Source organism: Volvox carteri, assembly GCF_000143455.1.
Source record: "Volvox carteri f. nagariensis unplaced genomic scaffold VOLCAscaffold_96, whole genome shotgun sequence".
NCBI lineage: Eukaryota > Viridiplantae > Chlorophyta > Chlorophyceae > Chlamydomonadales > Volvocaceae > Volvox > Volvox carteri.
The window spans coordinates 221832-228086 of record NW_003307639.1 but is presented as its reverse complement, the minus strand read 5'-3'; positions in this window follow the sequence as shown (position 1 = coordinate 228086).

Sequence of the window (6255 nt, the reverse complement as noted above, 5' to 3'; positions counted from 1 at the left end):
TGATGGCCCAGGTCACAGTGTTGCGGAATCGACATTAGCGTGGCCTGAGGGCCAGCTTTACAGTGTTGAGGAGTCGATGTTTGCGAGGCCTGAGGGCACAGATTCGGGGTGTCACCGAGGCGACGTTAGTGAGGCCTCTCGGACTCGACATTAGTGAGGCCTGATGGCCCAAGTTCGGGGTTTAGTGGGTCGATGTTAGCGAAGCCTCCTCGGCCGGGTGTTGCAGCATTGATGGTAGTGGGGCCTGATGGCTCTGTTTCTGGGTGTCGTAGAGTTGCCGCTGGCGACACCTGATGGCCATGATGGCCCAGATTCGGGGTGTAGCCGAGTGGATGCTAGTGGCACCTGATGGCCCAGGTCCGGAAGTGAGCCCTGATGGTGACCCTTGCTACGGTATCGCGTATGAGACTGAAGAGGGGCCGGGTGACCCATGCAGAGATGAATGTACTAAGGGCGCGAGGGCCGTTGTTTGCACATCGTGCGTGTTGCTGAGCGCACCGGATGGTCTATCCTCAGGTTGACAGTGCTGGCTGTGATGAAGCGGAAGTCCTGTAGAAGGTCGGAGAGCTCATTGAAGAGTGGTAAGGACCATGCTGGGGGCCATAAATTTGACTGAGGTGAGCCTGGATGGCTCGTGTGGGGAAGCTATGCATGCGATCGAGGCTAGGCTCGAAGGCCCTTATGAGGATGCCACTATTCCGGTTAGTTCACTGCGGCTTCCCTACATGAAACGACCGGAGGATTAAGGTATTATCTTCGCAGCGAGGAGCCCAACGGGCCACATCTGGATAGCGTGAAGGTGAATATGTTGTACAAAGACACTGGATATGGAATTGCACGGCGCCGGCAGACAGCAGCGGCACTTATTTTCCGAGAGCATCGTCCTCCTCTTCCGTTTGTGGAATTCAGGCTATCCACTTCTTTCTTAGCCGCAGCTCGGCTACATCCGAATCATACCTGGCCGCCAGTGGCAATTTCATACCGAACGTCGTCCACTACCCGCTGGACTTCCCCCTGCAATACATAAGCGTTACCAAAATTTCGCCTTTGTTGCAGCGTTGGTTGACGACTATAATTCCCACAATTCCCATGCAGGTGAGTTCTGGACTCCTAACACCACCGGCCACTCGCCCAGGAACTGCGGGTGGGTTGGCTGGGGGAGGCATTTAGGAAGTGTTTCTATGCGTGGCAGGATGCCGTCCAATGGCCCGGAGCCTTTGGGGTCCTCGATTGAGTTTCAGTGCCTGGGTGAGGGTTTAGGGCTCCGTTCTGCTGCTCTGGCGCTATGTTCGTCGTGGGCTCCTGGTTTGTGGGGACTTGACGTGAGTTACTCTGGCGGATGGACGGAAACTGTTTGACCTTTGTGTGAATGTAGAGGTAACTGGAATATTGCCGACTTGCTGCGCATGAGCCTTAAACTGGCAGCAGGCCACAGCCTGAAGTGTCACGGATGCGACTGAGACTGACTCACAAGAGCCAACTTGAGTTTCCGAGGATATGTCACAAATGCTGCCTATTTGAAATGGCTGGACACCCCGTGCTGAGATGTCGTGGATGCGACCGAAGTGAGCCAGATAGTCTATGTGGGGGTCGTGGAGGTGACCGAAGCGGAGGAGGGCCCATGATGGGTCTGGTGAATGGGACTGAGATGAGTGGGATGGCCAAGGCTAGGGTTGCGATACAACCAAGGGGAGGCTGAAAGGCCAATGCTAGGATGTCGACTGTGGGAGATGAATGGAATGAGGCGTGAGAGCCGGGGTGAACGCGTATGGTTAGTATGCGAATTTTATTGCTAAATGAACGTAGGGAGGCTGAATAGACGAAGCTGTAATGGGTAAAGGGTCAAGCTTGGTGACCTGTGTAAGGTGTTGCGGATGCGACTACAGTGCGGTTGGGAGCCTGACTCGACAGTATTACACACGTGACTGAAGCTCAACTGAAGCTCAACGGAGTAATGCTTACAGAAGTGCTGTGAAGAAAACCGAGGTATGACTGGTGAACATACAGCCACAGGTCAGAGAAGCAATGGATTCAAGGCAGGGTGTCCTACCTTACGATTAGCAGAAATTGAGGGCAGAAGGAAGGGATTGAGTCCATGGCGGGTTGACATGAATTTCCCAGGTGGAAACGATCGGAACAAGGTGCTATTTCCTTCGCAGTACAGGCTGGCTCGATGAACAGCCTGAAAACTAATTGCCATGAAGCAAGGAACTTGAGGTGAGACCGCTGGAGGGGGGTTGTGGGCGTCCGAGGCACCTATGAACCACCAGCTCTGCCGGTCCCGGTACCAGCATTCTAGGCGATTGTCCCGACTGGATCAGGACTTATTCGGACGGACACTGGACACTCAGCGGGTGCGCGGGGTGGCTTGGTGAATCGGGACGATCGCCCTGTGCCAGCCCTGGTGCCCTGGTGGACATATCCTTCATGGACCAAAGCTCTCATAAGATTACCAAGGATTCATCGTTTTTGTTTCGCTTACTTGCTAGGGGGCTGTACAGCACCTGCGGTCTCAGCAGTTTCCCTGGCCATCTCTGGGCAGATGCGGGCGGATACTCTATGTTCAATGGAAGGTGGCGGTGGCCAACGGAATTGAGAAGATAGCCCAGCAATCGTAACGTTAAAAGGGTTCCTGCAGGTCCTAGAGCGGGTCCAGTTGGCACTTGTGTGGGACCAGGGGCCGTTCCCCAGTGTGCTGTACAGGTGCTGCCGGGATGAGACGGGTATGACATGTTGGCTGCTACGTGGGCTGTGCCTCTTGAGTTAACCAAGTAGGTTTGCTAGCTTCGGTATAGGGAGGAAGGGAAGAGTCTCTGGGTGGTTCATGATCGGCAGTCAGACCTAACTCCGTAGGACACCACCCTGCGTGGGGTTCCCTGCTCCAAGTGTCCTAGGTTAGCCTGGAATGGACTGGCTGGCACGGACAGGATGGGCTATGAGGGATCTTTGGTGATCATGGTTGATCTGCTCTAGGATGCCAGGCACACGCCAAGAGAAGACGTTCAGCTCAACTCCAGTCTATGTTGGATTATGCCCTCACCCTTGGGGGGAAGATGTGTATGTCGGCGCTAAGGCGGCAATAATGCCTAACGGTGTTTGTGTGTGCGATTTTCCCTTGACCCATCTATTACACGTTCGTGGGACCGCCCGCTGTCACTTCAGGCGGCGCCACGCCGGGTGGTTGGGGGGGGGGGGAAACAAGAGTTAGGCGGTAGGGATGAGAAGGGGAGGAGAATGCGCGCAGGGCGCGGGTGGCTGGGGCGGTGAAGCGGGCGGCACAGGAAGGGGAACAGTGGTACATACTCTAGATGCTGCCCTCGTCGCTGACGTGCGCCCAGCTACTTTGGCTGTGTACGGTGAACGAGCGCTTAGGCTTCAGTTATGGTATTTTCAGAAGTACTGGATACGGTGAAGGTGGTTGCTGAGGTTGTACGGGTCCAAAGTGGGACGAAGGTTGCATTTGGTGGGAGAGGAAGTGTGGAAGGTATGTTTTTATTACAGAGACTTAAGGTGCTTGATAGAGATTTGAGGCGTTTATTTGGCCAGGATCAGGCCCAATCTTGCCATTGTTCGGAGACAGTCGGTGTGTAGGCGCACCGCTTCTCCCACCCGGGGAGGCATCGTCATTTCCCCCCCCAGTCGCGGTGCGCCTAGCTTCCCTCCTGATCGCTATCGGGCGAGGCCCATTCGGAAGAGATAGTGGTCACGGGGGGGTTGCAAGTAGAGCAAGTGGGAGATACAGAGAGGGGGTGCTGAAAGGGCAGGCAACGGCATTGGTAGACTTTCTCTAGATCTCCAGGCAAGCAAATTTCCTGGAAGCTCCTGTGTCTACCTTCGCAATCTACATCTGGCAGCTTGCAGCAACTCGGCAAGCAGCACCAGGTTGAGGGCGGGGAAAGCCCCGAAAGAAATCTGGATGTGTAGGGGATCACGCGCGGATAATCTATCCGGAATCCGCGGATAATCCCGCACTCATGGCCGTGTATGCAAGGGCTTCACGGCAGGCAGAACACCCTTTAAGTCGCGCAGCAGGGTCACGACGGGAATGGGAACCGGGGTGTTGGCGGCAGTCCATCGCAGATAGCGACTCGGCGCCAACAATTTGTTCTACTTTACGGCTACTGCATCCGGCTCAGCATGACCCTGCCGGATGAGAATCTGGTGATAAGTGAGCCATAACCGTTGACCGGCAAATCTCCCAAGAACTCCCGCAATATGTCGCTACATTCTAAGGATTCTTTCGAATCAGCAGGTTGTAGGTGCTGCAAAGGTTAAAGATGGCCCATGCACAAAGGCGGCGCATGGCAGACCCTTGGGTCCCAGCTTGGCGAGATCGTCATAGCCGCGGCTGAAAACGCGAACCCGAGCATTACGCAACAGCTTGCGCAAATCATTTGGATTCCTTGCTTTCGATTAGCCCACCCACCCACCCATTGCTTATTCAGCGAATTATAATTCCAGCGTTTATGCAAATCTTGGGAACCGGTAAATTACCCGTACTTCACACCGTACTTGGCCCTTCGTTGTCGGCGGTGAAGCGGGCGGCACAGGAAGGGGAACAGTGGTACATACTCTAGATGCTGCCCTCGTCGCTGACGTGCGCCAGCTACTTTGGCTGTGTACGGTGAACGAGCGCTTAGGCTTCAGTTATGCATCGCACAAGCAGCTGTGGTGGCGCCCTTTCAGATTCGCTTCAGCGGGTCGCCAGCATTCCATGAAACGTATTAAAATCCTAAGGAAAAATTGTTTTGTGCTGTCAAATGGAAGGCGGTACTAACGGTCAGCTCCAGGGTTGGAAACAATTTCCGGCTTGACTCCCGAAATTTCTTTCTGGTCAGAGCTTGCAATTGCAACGAGCAGAACACGAACTTCAACCTTTAGCTGTGTTAATTTCGCGTTCACCTAGTACTTGGGCTCGACGCAGATAAAGCAGAACCTGCGAGACGCTATGACGCCAGATGAGTGGAGGAAGCTTATGTGTGCTGCTGTTGCAGACGCTGGCCTGGGTTCTGTTGGACTGGATGAAGATGACATAGATAAGCTCTGGGCAGCGAAGTACAACACCGCTGACCGTTTGCGGACTGCCAGACGGGAAGGGCTCGTCGACGCGCGTCTGGCGCCTGGCGTGGTGGATGCTATTATAGGTAAATCCTAAGCGCGATTCCTTCTCAACTCATACCTTGCCGAAGAGTCCGCGTTGCGTGTGCTCCGGCTACTATTGGTCGCTCTCAATTTGAAGACAAAACCAACTTAAGCAACCTGTGTGCGCACACATTGAACGGGGTTGGCCATTAGGCCGGTTGTTTTTGGGGTACATCTGAGGCTGCGGCGCGGACCCTGCCAAATAGCGTGTCGGGAAAATATTTTGCATTAGGGATTGCTTCTGTCCTATACCTGGTATCGTAACCAAAACACGCATAACGAGGGCTTGCCGTGACGGTTGATCTGCTTCAATGATGAAGACACCTAAAGTCACAGCCGCTTTGGAACGGTGCGTTATCTATTGTATGAAGCTAGCATTGGTGTCTTATCTCTCAACATGAATGACCTCTGAGCACACCTTCATCTCCAGCAGCCTATCGCCCTGAAAGCAGCAATCAGCAGCTCAATTAGGCATCGGTGAACTTGAGGAGCATGGTGTATTGTATGGTCCTCGGAACGTTTAGATCTCTTACTGTTGGCAAGCTGTATGGAACCTATGAACATGTTCCCTTGAGCAAGTATTGATGTCAATGGTGCATCCCTATCGTTTCTCCTTTATGTGCAGCTGCGGCTACGGCTGGCTCTGGCGTTGTTGCTGGTGAGTGTGACATGATTTTGCTTAGCTTCAGTAAGTTGCCCATGCCTGCAGCGTGCTTGTGACATAAGGTTGGAGCAGCATGGTCTGCACTTCCCGTTACAAGCAACTAAGAAATGCGGCTTCCCGCCACCATATGAAGGAACCAAATCACGATTCCATAAGTATGGCAAATATCCCTTAAGGACAACAGTAGAGAGGTCTGACAGATGAACGTCTAATTCACTACACTCCCCCTAAAACAATCATTGGGTGTTTCTGGTGAAGCACCTGGCCGTGTTTATTGTGGCTTTGTAGGGTGACCGGCCGTACATCACGGTAGCGGCTTGGTAGTGTGCAGTCTGCAGCATAGGAGCACCGGCGTGGGTGGGTGGAAGTCAGCGGGTGTGGATATGGACAGCTTGTTCAGACGGCTGGGTGCACATCACATTGCACCACAGCACTGTCTACGACACAAG